This window comes from Chrysochloris asiatica, unplaced genomic scaffold, assembly GCF_000296735.1.
Source record: "Chrysochloris asiatica unplaced genomic scaffold, ChrAsi1.0 scaffold00083, whole genome shotgun sequence".
NCBI lineage: Eukaryota > Metazoa > Chordata > Mammalia > Afrosoricida > Chrysochloridae > Chrysochloris > Chrysochloris asiatica.
Window position 1 is genome coordinate 1,564,640 of NW_006408601.1, and position 15,736 is coordinate 1,580,375.

Here is a 15,736-nt window from a genome sequence, read left to right on the forward strand (position 1 = left end):
TGTACGAAAGCGTGGTATGGGGCACCTGACCCCGCACTTGAACCTGTTACACTATCATGGACATTTGCAGAATCACCGAGGGATCACAGACGCGCACTGCTGCAGCTGGCCACGCGGTACTTCCCCACAGTGCACCAGGCGGTACCTCCTGTCCCCGCCAGTGGGCATGAGAGAAGGCAGCCTTTTAGGGCTTCAGTGCTCACAAAATCACAGTGGAAAACAGCCTATTTTCCCCGCTTGTCTGTTTCTTCCCACTCCATTGAGTAAAGTGACCTCTAGGTTCCACTGGAGTATAGAGTCTGAGGCAAGAAAAGAACTAGATGAAGAAAAAGTTGTATATGTCAAGATTTTTCAAGTGTCAGGACACTAAATGATTTTGACCAAAACATAACCTGCAAGAACGGTTTGCCTTAGCAACTGGAGCGTGCTGCTCCACACCCTGAGAAGAGCCTTGTTGGTCCTGCTTCAGTGTTTAAGGGGATTGCTTGTCAGGAACACTAGAGAAGGCATGGAGTGCATACACATGTCAGCACTGAGAGTTTGCAGTGTCTCAGTCTTCCCAGAAATCACGAGACTTTCTTCAACTGTCTGTTTTTCTTAGCATCGCATGAAAAGCCCCAAATGACCTGGTGCCAGTGAGTGTTCTGCCAAATTCCCTCTTTTCCACTTGTCCATCCTCCTTCCTGTGCCCCGGTTGCTTTTTTTTTTCTTCTTCCTCCTCTGCGACCTCTACTCCTTGGAAGTGAGGATGGAAAACTTTGTCTCATCCTTTGGCTGTTCTGTCAGGAGGGACCAGTACTTGGAGAAGCTCATCAGGTTTGGTCAACTAGAGGATCCCAATGAAATGGCACTGACACAGTGGCCACAACAATGGGCTCAACCATCACGGCGATTATGAGGCTGGTCCAGGACCTGGCAGTACTTTGTTCTTTTGTGCATGGGGTCACTATGAGTCGGAACCTACTTAGTGGCTACATCACCTGGCCAGCATCGGCAGTTCTCCGGTTAGAGCACCTTTCTCACACACACCTGCTCAGAACAGTGATTTTTTCTTTGACTCTGTACCCTAGTTTGGATGTGGGTCTGCATGCCTCCAGGGGACCCTGACAGTGGTAGCTCCTATTTCCTCCCTGCCTGATGGGTCAGGAACTGTGCTGTATGCTTCACACCTCCTCGGGCCACTCAAGGCTTCGGTGGAATTCGCCTCTTTTCCAACTAAGAAAAGAGAGACTATATTTAGAGATACAAAGATTATAAAACTGACAAACTACTTGTAGGTTGGAGGACTTGAAATCAGATCTGTTGGCCTTTAATGCCTCCACTCTGTTTCCTGGCCACCAATTCTATCAACTTCGGTAACAGGGTCTGCCAACCTAAGACGCACCATATCCCCGATGTCATACAAGTGTCCGCATAAAAACCCAAACTAATGTGGGAACAAGCAGATGAATTAAAGAAAAGTTCTTATTTTAAATTCCTTGGGGAAATTTGCATAGTAAATTTAGTTTATTTGCTGCATTATTATTTTTTTTAATCCTTCCATGGTAACTAGATTATATTTTCCATGCTTCCACATTGAAATTTGGATTGTGAAAGTAACGTTCTACTTAGTGTTCTTGGGGTCAGTGATCCATGTGGACAACCTGAAAAGCAGCCCCTGCCCCTTTATAAATTGATTGCTGTGACCTAGTGATTTGAATTGTAGTCAGGGATCAACTTGCTCCATTCTTACAGAGTGATTGGTTGGTTGGTTAGTTACGTGCCGTGGGTTTGGTTCCGACTCATAGCGACCCTCTATAGGGTTTTGGAGGCTGTAAATTTTTACGGAAGCAGAAAGCCTCATCTTTCTCCCATGGAACCACTGGTAGTTTTGAACTGCTGACAATGAGATTAGCAGCCCAATTCATAACCACTACGTTACTAGAGCTCCTATCCAGTACATTATTTCTGGAGTCCTGGTGTGGCACTGTGGGTTAATGCACAGGACTGCAAGATGGATTTGAACTGCAAGATAAGCGGTTCAATCTCACCAGCAGCTCATAAACCCTATACAGGGTTGCTATAAGTTGGAACCACCTCGACAGCACTTAACAACAACAATATTATTTTTGGGACATCTGGTGTGGCGCTGTAGTATCAGCCCTGGACTGCGAAACACAAGGTCAGCAGTTCAAACCCACCAACTGCTCCTTGGAAACCCTGTACAGGATCTCTGTGAGTCAGAGCTGAGTTGATGGCACCTAACAACAACAACATAGTATTTCTGAGGAGTGGCTGGTTGGTTTGAACTGCCAACCTTGTGGTTAGCAGTCCAGTGCTTACTCTACAGTGCCACACTAGTACTCCATTATTAGGGTAGCACAGCGCTACTCAAAGTGTGATTTCACAGTCTTCAATATCTCTTCAAAGGATCTGCAAGATCAAAACTGTTTTATTATGATGCAGAGATGCATTTGCTTCTTGCACTCTGCCAATATTTACATTGATGGTACAAAAGCAATGCCTAAAACTGCTGATGCTCAAGTGCGAATCAAGTCTGCAGGCTCCATTATTGGTGTGCGCTCACAGCTAAAGGAATAAAGAAAGAAATCAGTTACACCTTATACATTTTATTACATCTTGCACCTCAAGTACATACTGAAAATGAGCTCAGTGAACCTGTCGCTTTAAGGAAATCAGCTGACTGACAGTGTTTGTTGCCAGTGATAAAATTCAAGCTTTCAAGTGAAAATTAGAATTCTAGAAAGCTTGTCTTCACCTTGTTGAACTTGACAGCTTTCCAATACCCAAAGACTTTTTCTGATGGGATCTATAGTAACATTAACTAATGTAATTTTTAAATGTTGTGTAAGAAAGAGTCTGGAAAGTTCCTGGATATGGTTTGAGATTACATTGCATTGTGGTAACCTCTAAGGAACTACTACTTGTCAAATTTTGGTAGAGTATCAAAGAAAATCGACCACCATTGTTTGAAAAGCCTATGAAAGTGCTCTTCTCTTTCCCAGTTCCACATTTATATGAGGTAATTAATTTTCAAATGGAATATACAAGTAGACATGAAAAGCCAGCACTTTTCCATGAAGCGGGATGTGAGCTTAGCAAAATATAAAACACTGCTACTCTTCTCACTAATTGTCATGTGTGATTATAGGTATAACCAGCAAAAAACCAAAAAAGATGTAATGAGCTCTATTGTTGTTTCTAAATGAAGTATTAAATAGATAGAAATTGCATCACTTAAAATTCTTAATACAGAAGAAAATATGGATAGATAAAGCCCCACGTAAATAAGGGCTCTTTGAAATCCTTAGTAATGTTTAAGTGTGTAAAAGGGTCTTGAGAACAAAATGTTATAGAAACATTATCAAAATGATATAAAAAGAATTAGTTCAATCCAAATTAACTAAAAGTACTAATAATAAATTATACCAAATCTTCATCACACTGTAGATATTCTGTGCAATAATTTTGGGATCTAATGTTTATGAATAACACGTTCATGTTGTTGTTATTAGATGCTGTCAAATTGGTTCTGACAGAACAGAAGAACTGTTTGGTCCTGTAACATCCTCATAGTCACTCCTATGCCTGACCCCTTTGTTATAGCCACTGTATCAGGTCATTGATGGTCATCTGTTTTTCCTTTGACCTCTGCATTGCCAACCATGACGTCCTTCTTCAGGTACTGGTCCCTCCTGATAATACAGTGGGGCTTTAAGAAGTTCATTGTTGTTGTTGTTAGGTACTGACAACAGAACGAAATACTGCCCAGTCCTGAGCTACCCTCACAATCATTGCTACGTTTGAGCCTATTGCTGCTGCCACTGTGCCAACATATTTCATTGGGGATCTTCCTCTTTTTCACTGACACTCCACTTTTTCCAAGGATGATGTCCCAAGTGTGAGAGATGAAATCTTGCCATCCTGACTTCTAAGGAGCATTCTGACTGTACTTCTTCCAACACAGATTTATTTGTTCTATTACCAGTCCATGGTACTTTGATTATTCTCCTCCAACACCATAACTCAAATGCATCAATTTTTCTACAATCTTCTTATTCATTGTCCAAATTTCACATGCATATGAGGTTATTGAAAATACCCTGGCTTGGGTCAGGTGTACCTTAGTCCTCAAATTGGCATCTTTGCTCTTGAACACTTTAAAAGAAGTCTTGTACGACAGATTTACCTGATGCAATACATCATTTGATTTCTTGACGCTGCTTCTATGAGTGTTGATGGTGGATGCAAGCAAAATGAAATCTTTGACAACTGTAGTTTTTTTCTCCATTTATCTTGATGTTATTTATTGGTCCAGTGGTGAGGATTTTTGTTTTCTGTACATTGAGGTACAACCCATATCAAAGGCTGTGGTCTTTGATCTCCAACAGTAACCATTTTAAGTCCTCTTCATTTTCAGCAAGCAAGCTTGTATCATTTGCATGTAATAGGTTGTTAAAGAGCCTTCCTCCAATCCTGATGCCACATTCTTCTTCATATAATTCAACTTCTCAAATTATTTGTTCAGCATACAGATTGAATAAGTGTGATGAGAGGATACAACCCTGGTACACACTTTTCCTAGTTTTAGACCATATAGTGTTCCCTTGTTCTATTGAAACTACTGCCTGTTTATGTATAGGTTCTTCATTATTACAATTAAGAGTTCCAGAATCCTCCTTTTCTGCAATGTTGTTCATAACTTGCCATGATCCACACAATCAAAATCCACACAAAAAGTGTATAGAAGATTGGAATTAAAGATAATTGAATCTTCCCATGAACTTTTTGAAACCCCCTTGTATGTCTAAAGTATATGAACCGAAATCTCATCATTCTTGCTTCAAAGGCACATTCTGGTTGTACATATTCCAAGACAGATTTGTTTATAACATGCTGCTGTTTTAAAAGTAGTGTTCATTATCTTGACATTATTGAACACTCTTAAGACAGAGATCATAATTTTTAGGCCCATCCAAAAATACTAGTTTCATCTGTACTTGTTATTTGTTTAAGTTCATAATTTTGTTTATTTCCTTAAGTAACTTACATATGACTAGAAATTAACGTCTTTTGAAAGTCAGCTGCAAGCTGTGCTAGAGTTTTTGTCCTTCACAGTGCATGACTGAATCACTCCTACCGCTTCTAGCTTGGGAAATTCTGTGATCAATTCCAAGACAGTTGACATTTTCTTTATCTAAAATTAACTGCATTGTCTGCCATGTAACTGACAACCCATCTGCGCAGACCTCAAAGCTGAAATGAAACAAGGCTCTGAGCACTTGTGGGTGGACATTGTCCCTCCTTAGTGGCGCTACAGCACCTGATCGTTGTTTTATAGTTTGGCGGGGAAGGAATGGTAATCTACCAGTAACAAATACTGGCTTCACTTATGACAAATCTGGTTTCATACTCCTCTTGAATCATAGTAACAATTTCAATGCTACACCAACATGTAATTTTTCTGAGGTATTTAATAAGACATTCAAATTTAAGTTAAATTTCAACAACAACAACTTGTACAAGTAACTAAGGTGACAAGGAACAATGAGAGAGCTTCTTCTCTGGCTCTGGTCACAAAGGGCAGACAGTAACAGCCACTTCCAAATAACCTCCTCTACGTGGGAGTGGGCAAGATGGTTATGTCAACTGTTAGAAGAAGCTTCCTAAATGTTTCTGCTCTTGTTAGTTAAGTGCTGTTGAGTCAGTTCCAACCCACAATGACTCTGTATAGAGTTTCTAAGGAACATCTAGTGAGCTTGAACTGCCGACCTTGTGATTCAAAGCAACTTTGCAGTCCAGCACATTAGCCCACAGCACCACACCAGGACTCCAATTGTAGAACTGTTAAAATGGGAACCAATGTGTATGTCTTAAAAATTGAGTGGATATGGTATGTTTAACCTGAGGTGCTATAGGCTGAGCACTGAACTGCTAACAACAAGGTCGCTGCTTCAAACCCAACAGCTGCTCCCTGGAAACCATATAGGGGGTTGCTATGAGTCTGAACTGACTCCACAGCACTCAACAACATATAGAATGAGAAAGGGTTAAAGACTTAAGGGGGAAAAAAAATTATTATAAATACAAAGGAGTTCAAAGACAAATTGACAATGAAAAGTTTTTTGTGTTTTTAAATTATTAATAAAAAAAACCCAAGCAGGTTGATGAAGATGGACACTCACTGTACCATAAATTAGTAAATGAACCTTGGCCTTTGCCTGTGACTTCTGAGATATAACCTGTAAGACTTCGGCATGTTTTACTTGATAAGAGGGTCTTTGTTTACCTGGGGGTCTTGATGGTCTGTGCTAAGAATGCGATTTATGATGGGGCCAGCTGGAATCCATTTGACCTTTGGAGAGCTGAAGACTAAGGTCAGCTACATGGACAGCTCTCCACGTCTCTGTGCCTGATGCTGAATAACAACTCTGAGCACCAAAGCCTCTGTGGCTGTCCGTCCTCCATGTGCGCTGAGGGACGTGCTGTCCACACAACTCCAGTTGGAAAGAACAACCAGAAGATTTAGTCTCAAACTGTGATTGAGCTAATAAAGAAAACCACCACTCATATGTCATTTTGTTGTGCTGTGGTGGCTTGCGAGTTGCTGTGATTCTGGAAGCTATGCCACTGGTATTTGAAATACCAGCAGGGTCACCCATGGTGGACAGGGTTCAGCAGAGTGTCCAGACCAAGTTTAGGAGGAAGGAGAGGGGGACAAGGACTAGTTCTGAGTGGTTAGTCATTGAAAACCTTATGAATAGCTGTAGAACATTGTCAAATATAGTTTCAGAAGATGAAAACATTATGAACAGCAGTGCAACATTGTCAGAAATTGTGCCAAAGATGAGCTCTCAGGTTAGAAGGCACTCAAAATACAACTGGGGAAGAGCTTCTTCCTAAAAGAAGAATTGACAATATTGACGTGAATGGAGTAAAGTTTGCAGGACTCTCATTTGCTGATGGGGCACAACTCAAAATGAGACAAAACAGCTGCAAGCACCTGCTAATAATCAGAACATGCAATATACAAAGTATGAATCTAGGAAAGTTGGAAGTTGTCAAAAATGAAATGGAATGCATAAACATCAATATCTTAGGCCTTAGTGAGCTGAAAAGGACTCGTATGACCATTTTGAATCTGACAATCAGGGTTAACTATTCTGGGAAGGAGAAATGGAAGAGGAAGGGCATCATATGCATCGTAAAAAAGAATATTCATGAAATACAATTCTGTCTGTTCATATGCCTACAATGAAGACCAGTTAATATCACTGTTAGTCAGATTTATGCACCAACCACTAAAGCCAGTGATGATAAAAATGAAGAATTCTACCAACTTAGTCTGAAATTGATCAAATATACAATCAAGATGTATTGATAATTATTAGTGATTAGAATCTATGGTTGGAAATAAAAACAAAGACTCAGTAGTTGGAAAATATGGCCATGGTATTAGAAATGATGTTGGAGATCCTGTGATAAAATTTTGCAAGACCAATGACTTAATTATTATAAATACCTTTTTTAAACAACATAAAAAGTGACTATACACATGGGCCTTACCAGATGGAATACACAGGAATCAAATTGACTACATCTGTGGGAAGAGATGGTAGAAAAGCTCAATACCATTAGCCAAAAAAAAGGCCAGGAGCAGACTATGATAGAACAGACCATCAGTTGCTCATGTTCAAGTTCAGGCTGAAGCTGAAGAAAAATAAGTCCACCAGAGCCAAAATATGACCTTGACTATGTTGTTGTGTTGTTAGGTGCCATAGAGTCGGTTCTGACGCATAGCGACCTTGAATATAGATCACCTGAATTTAGAGGATATCCCAAGAACAGATATGACATATTGGACTGTAATAACTAAAGACCAGAGGAGTTGTGGGATGACATTAAGAGCACCATACAGAAAGAAAGCAAAAGATCATTAAGAAGACAGGAAAGAAATAAAAGACCAAAAAGAATGTCAGAAGAGACTCTGAAATTTGTTCTTGAGCGTACAGAAGCTAAAATGAATGGAGGAGTTGAGGTAAAACAGCTGATCAGAAAATATCAAAGAGCTGCTTGAGAAGACAGTCAAGTATTATAATGAAATCTGCAAAAGACCTAGTGTTAGAAAACCAAAAGGGACGAAATCAAACTGAAAGAACTGAAGAAAAAAACTCAGGCTTCAATTTGAAATATTGAAGGATTCTATGAGCTAAAAATGGAGTTTGGGGTGGCACTGGAGAATAAGCATGGAATGCTAACCATAAGGTCAGCAGTTCAAACCCCCTAGCTACTCCTCAGAAGCCCAGTACAGAATTGACTCAACATAATTGAACAAAAACAACATGGCAAAATAATGAATGATGCAGAAAGCCTCAAAAGAATATGGAATACACAGTCTCTGTACCAAAAACAGATGGTCATGTTCAGCCATTTAAGAGGTAGCATATGATCAAGAACCAATGATACTGAAGGACGTTGTCCAAACTTCACTGAAGGCATTGCTAAAGAGCAAGAATTCAGGAATCGATAGAATGCAAATTGAAATGTTTCAATAAACTGATGCAACGCTGGAGACCGCCGCTCATCTTTGACGAAAAATTTGGAAGACAGTTACCTGGCCAACCAACTGGAAGACCAACAGATTGGAAGAGATCCGTATGTGTGTCCATTCCAAAGAAGTGACCCAACAGGAGGTGGAAATCATTAAACTATATCACTAATATCACATGCAAGTAAAATTTTGCTGAAGATACTGAAAAAATGGTTTCAAGAGTACATCAGCAGAACTTCCAGAAATTCAAGCCAGATTTAGAAGAGGGTATAGAACTAGGGATATCATTGCTAATGTCAGATGGATCTTGACTGGAAGAAGAGAATATCAGAAAGGTATTTACTTGTGTTTTAATGATTATTCAAAGAATTTCAATTGTGTGAATCATGACAAAATATTGATAACATTGTGACGAATGGATATTCCAGAATACTTAATTGTGCTCATAAGGAGCCTGTACATAGACCAAGAGGCATAACAATCTGTGATATGCAGGTAATGCAGCCTTGCTTGCGGAAAGCAGAGGACTTAAAATATTTGCAAATACAAGGGGATTTTAAATGATTTAAAATCAGGAACAAGTTTCTCACCACACTTATTCAGTCTGTATGCTGAGCAAGAGGAAACCTCATTAGCAACCTATGATATGCAGATGATACAACCTTGCTTGCTGAAAGCAAAGAGGATTTACTGTTGAAGATACAAAGATGGATTGTGAATCAATGTAAAGAAAGCAAAAATCCTCACAGCTGGACTAATAATAAGATCATGATAAACGGAGAAAAAATTGAAGTTGTCAAAAATCTTGATTTTGCTTGGTTCCACAATCCCAACACTCATGGAAGCAGCAGTCAAGAAATCAGATGTCATATAGCATAGGCAAATCTGCTGTGAATGTTGGATGTTGAATAAGGCAGACCATAGAAGAATCGATGCATTTGAATTACGTTGGAGAAGACATTAAGAGTACCATGGATTGCCAGAAGAGCAAACACATCTGTATTCAAAGTAATATAGCCAGAATGCTTCTTAGAAGCCAGGATGGCAAGACTTCATCTCTCATGTTATGGACATATTATCAGTCCCTGGAGAAGGACATCATGCTTGATAAATTGATGGGTCAGCAAAAAAGAGGAAGACCCCTCAATGAGATGGATTTGCACAATGACAACAGCAGTAGACACAAGCGTAGCAATGATTGTGAGATTGGTGCACCTACATCAAGGGTAAGAAGACCATATACCACAGAAAAGAACAGTAAGTTATTTGGGAAAAGGATAGTCTTTCAAAATGCTTTTATCTTAGTAGGAATGAAATCACATTTGCTGGACAAAATTGATTGACATCCACTATAAATAAAACAAGTAGGCTTTATTTAAGGCAAAGAAAAGGGTTACACATTGAAGCGGGAAGATTGGACCTCGTTTGGGGTGTTAGCCTGTTTCTAATTGGATTCTGTATGATTTAGGTTGGAATTACATACTGGAGTCTATCATTTAGAACCAAATGTCTCTGTTGCTATTCATGGAAAAGGAAGTTTGCAAAATGGGATCATTTGCTCCCCACATGTTTTAAACTGCTATTAGAAAGAAAAGGACCTTTCAGCTTAGCAGGTTTTCCGTTTCTCTTCTATCTGCTCTCAAAATGTATTAAATTGTGAAACTGCCTGAACAATATTAAGGGATGGGATTATTTAAATAGTAGAAAGATTAACAGGAAATACCACCATATTTACAGGTGCTTGGGAGGCTCCTCATGTTCAGTCCTCTTCCAGTGGGCTGTGGATGTACAGTTATTATAACGAGGGGTGTATCTCTTGATTGGCAGACCCTGCTATTTCGAGTAGAGAAATTGGGGAGCTGATAAATTTGCATGCAAAATTGCCCTTTTGTTTGATTTTAGAAATCATTCTGGAACTTGGACCACTTTTCTACATTGGCTGCTGCCTGGCTTTCCTTCTAAACTATCACAACCATGTGTCCTAAACTTCAGTGAGGCTTCCTCTAGCCTGTCCAAGAGCAGGGATCCCATTGCTAGTCTTTGTTTACCCAGTAGTGCAAAGTATGGAATAGATTTCCAACTGTTGAGCTTTTTTTTCTAATTGGCTATTTAAAATTATGATTTCATTTTTTATTTAATTATGCCATTTAAATTCATTATTTTGTTCCTTCATTTTAGTTATATTTTGTATTATAGAGACATCGGTTTGCATAGTTCAAATTGACTTAACCAACTCATAGTAGTAGGCATCTTAGAGAATTCCTTCAAAGAATTCATAAAAGAGGAGCTCAAGAGATCCATAAGAAAGCTGTTTTCAGTTTTCTCTTGAACTGTCAGGTTCTTGTAGAAATGTTTTAATTATTTAAATTAGTAGTATATGTTCACATCCCTGAAAGGTCCTTGAGTGGTGCAAATGATTTGTGCTCAGCTGTAGAACAAGTACTCAACCACAAGGTCTGTTTGAACCACAAGGTTGGTGGTTCAAACTCAGCAGCCACACTACTCGGAAACCCTATACAGGATCGCTATGGGTTGGAACCGATTTGACGGCACTTAACAGCTAACTGAATGGTTGGCATTCACATCCACCCAGCAATGCCAAAGAAGAAGGGCTTGGTGGTGAACTCCTGTAAGATCACAGCCATTAAAAACCCAGTGGAGTGAAGTCTACTCTCATTCATGTGGGGTTGCCATGAGTTGGTATTGACTCCTTGGTAACAGGTTATACACGTTTACTAGAAAGTCATTCAACAAAAGTTCGCTGAACTCTACATTGTTCCTACAAAATGGAGGAAACGGACATAACATAGATGGTTTCAACTTCCAGACCTCAGTCTGGTGAGGCCTGGTTGACTGCCAGACAGATGGGTGATGGCTTGGGGGAGAGGAACAGTCATGGAAGTGTGGGCTGAGATTGGTGTGGAAGCACAAAGATGGAACCCATTATATCTCAGATCATATTCAAAGGCTTTGCGAAGACATGGCATTTAAACTGCATCTTGAAAGAATGTGATCCATGGAAGAAGGGTAGGAAAGATTTTTCAGGGAGGGGTTCCCGTGGTCACTAAATCTTATAGAACTTGAACAACACAGAGTGGAAGCTTTGATCACAAGGTGGTTACTTTAAAAGATCCTTCTTGAATCCCATGAAAACGTAAGAATAGGACAGCTTGGGCACTCTGGGTTTTTTTCTCAAGCCCTTTACCTCAATCACACCAATGGTGACATTTTTTTCCATCTTACAACCTTGAATGCTGAACCTTCAGGGCGTCCAAGCACAATCTTTTAAGTTGGAAGTTCCCGTGACCTCATGGGAGAAACCATCTGACAGTTGTTACTCTAATGCTTTCTGCCATGGGTCATTTGGCTTAGTTGTTAACAAAGCCAGGGTCAGGGTTCTGCCCTGCCTTGTGTGGGGTATTTAACTCTGCTCCCTGCCATAGTTATAGACTGAGATCCTAAGCCAGCTGTCCCACAGAGAGCCCTGAGAGGCCGTCGCACTCTTCATTCACGCCCTGTTGGAGAAACAGTTGGCTTTACTCTGACTGCAACCATTTCAGCTCATGGAAAGAAAAGGGCATAATCCATAGGACTGCTTATTTCCACACCAAGGTTTGCCAGGAATAGGTCCATTACTTGGGTGTAATCATAACCCACTTAGGGAACTTGTCATTTGTCTTAAATTGGTATTGTAAAGTGTCATCAAATCTGTTCTGACTCATAGTGATCCTGTGTAGTGTTTCTGAGCAGCAACTGGTGAGTTTGAACTGCTGACCTTGTGGTTCCCAGTCCAATGCTGATTCTACAGTGTCACACCAGAAGTAGTAAATGAGACCTCTTGTTAACTGCCGTGAAGTTGGCCTCACGATCAGTTGGGGGCCAGACCATTGTGATCCATAGAGTTTTCGTTGGCTGATTTTTCGGTCTTCCTGGTCTGCGTTAATCTGCATACTCCTGAAACTCATTCAGCATCAAAACTACACAGAAGACTCCACTGGTGGACTGGTGGCAACTGCTCCTGAGGTACCTTGGCAGAGAATTGAGGCAGAACCCGGGTGTCCTTCAGGGAATATGAGAATTCTGTGACTCAACCCCGCCCCGCCCCGCCCCGTCCTCTAAATTGACCCTCGCTGGTTTTTTTGTTGGTTGGTGCTCTCTAGTCAATTCTGATTTAGAACCATAGGGTTTCTGAGGAGTGACAGGCAGGTTTGAACCACTGACCTTGTGGCTAGTAAAACAGTGCTTACCCTACGGTGCCACACCAGGACCCAAATTAGACCTTGTTAAGTGCCACCGAGTTGGTTCTGACTCAAAGCCACACTGTATAGGGTTTCCAAGAAGCAGCTGGTGAATTTGAGCTGCCAGCCCTGCAGTTCAAACTGACCTTGTGGTCCAGTGCTTTATTCTATAGTGCCACACCAGACCTATTGTTGACCTTGGATAATATGTGAGATCCCGTCTAGGGCAGGTGGAAAGCCAAGAGACAGTCTACCCAGCTGTCTTCATTAGAATTTGTCTTTTAAATTACAAAAGTCGTACAAACATGTAAATCACTTAAGTAGTTCAAAAGAAAGTAGGCTAAAAAGCAAGAGCTCCCTGTCACAGACCATCTCAAGATTTGGAGTCTGTTCTTCTAGACTATACACATGTACATGGAGTCCTGGTATGATGCTGCAGGTTAATGCACTAGACTGCAAAGTTGGTTTGAACTGTAATGTGGTTGGTTCAAGCTCACCAACTGCTCCTCTGATTCCTTATGCAGCGTCACTTTGGGTCGGAACCAACTCTCTGGCACTTAACAACAACATACATATATACGTAGTTTGCTTTTATTAAAAGAGGTTTATTACTACGTATTATTCTGCAACTTTATTATTTTTGCCAGTCAGATTATCTTAGGTAGCTCTGGTAGCGTAGTGGTTACGAATCGGGCTGCGAACCTTAAGGTCAGCAGTTCAAAACTACCAGCCGCTCCGCGGGAGAAAGATGAGGCTTTCTACTCCCGTAAGGATTTACACCCTCGGAAACCCTGTACAGGGTCGCTATGGGTCGGAACCGACTCGACGGCACATAACAACAACAACAACAAGCTATCTTTGTACAGCAGTGAGCGTTTGAGAGACAGTCTCAATTGTTGGTAAAAGTGAATGAGGCTACAAGATTTCCCAAGTAAAAACACAGGCCTCCCAGTTACATATTTTTAAATTACTTAGTTACGTGGTATTTACATTAAGCGAGGTACCTTGTATTTTATCTGACATCCCTATACATGTTAGCTAAGTGCATATACCTAATGGATTTTTTGGTTAGTTTTCTAAAGGGCTTCAAAAAGTTAATGGAAAAACAGAATTAGATACTATGGCATTTACCCACACTTTTTGAAGCCCCTACATATAAGATTTTTCTTGCATGAAAATGCCAAACCAGAAAAATAATTCCTCTTCGGATTTGGTTCAGAGTTTGTGTTCACACACCTGGTGAATGTGTTGGTGGAGGACCGGCTCTGCTGGCGTTCCAGTCTTCATTAACTGCCTGCCTTGGAAAGAATTGTGACCTGGGTGTCAGCTTTGTAGGTGGGAGCTGAGACCCTGGTCTTTCATCCCAGCCACAGGGTGAAGTTGCCAGTGGCATTTACCTGAAGTTGTGTGGGTGATATTAATTGAATTTTTTTTTTTAATGAATGCTGGTATTTGTAGGAATTTGCAATGCAAACAACCCGCCTTTCAAGCAGTACACATTGTAATTAGAGCGTGCTTTTAAGATTCTTTGAAGTACTAAATGTTTATGAAATTCAAATAGGGGTCCCAATCTGCACAATAAAGGGGCCCTCTGTGGTGTTTTAAAATCTTCTATTTTGTAGATGTAAATAGCTGCCATAATTAGTGGGGAGTAACTTGAAGAGCCTGGCTGAGCTTATTCCTATTATTCTTATTTAAAACAGCTGTGGCTGACCAGTTACAGCTGCTGGCCTGTTGTGCTGGGCAATGGCACAATGGCCAGAAATGAACACACTAAAAGCCCAGCGTGGACATGGGCAACACCTTTTGATTTCCACATAATGCAGGTTGCCCTTGTTGGGGACTTGTCCCTTGGTCATTCCACCTTCCCCCCACCTCAGGCCTCTGGGTACCAATGGAGGCTGCCTTCAGGGGTCTTGTCCAGCATGCAAATATATGCAAATGAGTTTGGAGGGTGGCTTTGGGAGCACCCTTATTCTCCAGACCCTCCTGCCCAGCACTGCCTCTGGGAGTATTCAGCTTGAAGGCTCCTGGCCTGCCCAGTGCAGAGCGATTGTCCTTTGGCGCCTTTGGGAGCAGCTGCGAGGCCCTGACAGTGTGCCCTGCTTGGCCAAGCTTCACCATGTGGCAGGCCTGGACGGCTGCCCACAGCAGGGCCCAGCTCCCTGTGCCGCCTGCCAAGGAGCCAGATGCTGCCATTGGAAAAAATTGCTTCACAATTTGAAATCTTGGTCCTTTGATCATTGCTCATAGAGGATGAAGAGGAGAGAGGTTCAAAGTGGTGGTTTGAAAAACGCCAGCTCCTTCTTGCATCCATCAGTGCCTATTATATTGTTTCTTGTCAGGAACAATCCTCTTGATGTTTTCATTTTTGCAACCAAGTAATTCCTGCCCAACCCTTCCAAGCCCTCAGGGTTGGAAAGGAGGAATGGGCTGGGAAGGGAGGGTCTGCTCCAGCTCTAGTCCTGACCGGATGCCCTGCCCTTAGGGGTTATCTGCTTGTCCTTTGTTCAGGCTTTTCCCCTCTGAAATCAGTGACAACATTGTCAGTAGTCTCACTGCCTGCTCATTCATTTCTTGGTATTTCTGCTGCCATGGGCTGGGTTTCCTCCCCCTAAGTCTTTGCCTAGCTAGCCCCTGGCCCCACCCTTCCCAGAGAGGAGCCTGGGTTTCACCTAACTGGGCTGCTGTTGTCAGAGCTGTCCAGTCTTCTACTCAGAAGTAGTGACCTCATGTGTCAGGGTAGAACTGCTAAGGAGGACCACTCTTTGAGTAATTTTTTTTTTTTCAGTTGTTGTTTTGTTTTTAAATTCTCAATATTTAAATAAAGTTTTTTTTTAATGTTTTATTGTGAATTATATGATAGTTTACATGAGAGAACCTCAGTTCCACATTCATTCCATCGTATATCATTACATTGCTATGGTTCCAATCCCCTCCATGCATC

At 41.1% G+C, this 15,736-nt stretch overlaps 1 protein-coding gene across 2 annotated transcripts in view; it reads left to right on the plus strand.

The window, feature by feature from the left end:
* Positions 1–15,736, plus strand: part of TEAD1 (TEA domain family member 1 (SV40 transcriptional enhancer factor)) — a 226,911-nt gene that overhangs the window by 180,260 nt on the left and 30,915 nt on the right. The gene's annotated exons all lie outside the window — the stretch shown is intronic.